This window comes from Mycetomoellerius zeteki, unplaced genomic scaffold (genome assembly GCF_001594055.1).
Source record: "Mycetomoellerius zeteki isolate Tzet28-1 unplaced genomic scaffold, Tzet1.0 scaffold98, whole genome shotgun sequence".
Classification (NCBI taxonomy): domain Eukaryota; kingdom Metazoa; phylum Arthropoda; class Insecta; order Hymenoptera; family Formicidae; genus Mycetomoellerius; species Mycetomoellerius zeteki.
This window is the reverse complement of record NW_017258021.1, coordinates 1,447,941-1,449,052: the sequence shown is the minus strand read 5'-3', so window position 1 is coordinate 1,449,052 and position 1,112 is coordinate 1,447,941.

The following is a 1,112-nucleotide window of genomic DNA, read 5'->3' as shown; positions in this document are numbered from 1 at the left end:
ACAAGGGGAGCACCAGACATTGTCCCCTCCGATTGAGTTGAACTTTATATATGTTATAAATCTGTCCTCCCACTAATTCATCTTAAAGTAATAGGACCCGCCTCTCAAGCGTTCGCGAGAAAATCGCGTTTAAAGATTTACGTGTGCGTAATGTACCGTGTAATAAGAAGAGATCGACACCGTCATTCAATGTGCTCATTGTAAAACAATATTATGTTTTGTATGTTTTTACGATGAATATCATCCCAAAACATGTAACTCATCATACAATCAGTCCTCGTAACGTGCTATTGCGTGTGGTGTATGTTTTTAAATATTTAGCCTATAAAATAACTGTTTTAATTATACAATTAATTATATTTCAGATATTATGAAATTCATCTATTTATTAATGGTTGTAAGGTTTTCTTTTGTGAATATAATTTATGTAATTTCAGAATGAGTTAATAAGATATTTCAGAATACATAATGAAAGGAAAGTAAGGAAGAAAATAAAAAAGTCAATCTTCTATAACATTATTCATAAGATTTTAATAAGCAAATTTGTAATAAACATATATTTCAGTAATTGTAAGCTATTATTTGCTAATCTTCGGAATAAGACTGATTGTATGATGAGTTACATGTTTTGGGATGATATTCATCGTAAAAACATACAAAACATAATATTGTTTTACAATGAGCACATTGAATGACGGTGTCGATCTCTTCTTATTACACGGTACATTACGCACACGTAAATCTTTAAACGCGATTTTCTCGCGAACGCTTGAGAGGCGGGTCCTATTACTTTAAGATGAATTAGTGGGAGGACAGATTTATAACATATATAAAGTTCAACTCAATCGGAGGGGACAATGTCTGGTGCTCCCCTTGTCAGTCAAAAATTTTATTTCTTTTTTTGATAAAGTGTCTGCGTTCAGCAGACTCAACATTTGAACGCAGCCAATAATGATGAGATAAGTTCCCATAATTGGGCTCCAAGAATGAAAATAATAAAAATTTTACACGTCGTAACAGGATTGTGTGCTTAGCGTGCTGTTCCAAAAAGACAGAATTTGTATTATTCATTGCGTAGTCAACGTGCTGCTATAACGTAACTGTGTGTCAGT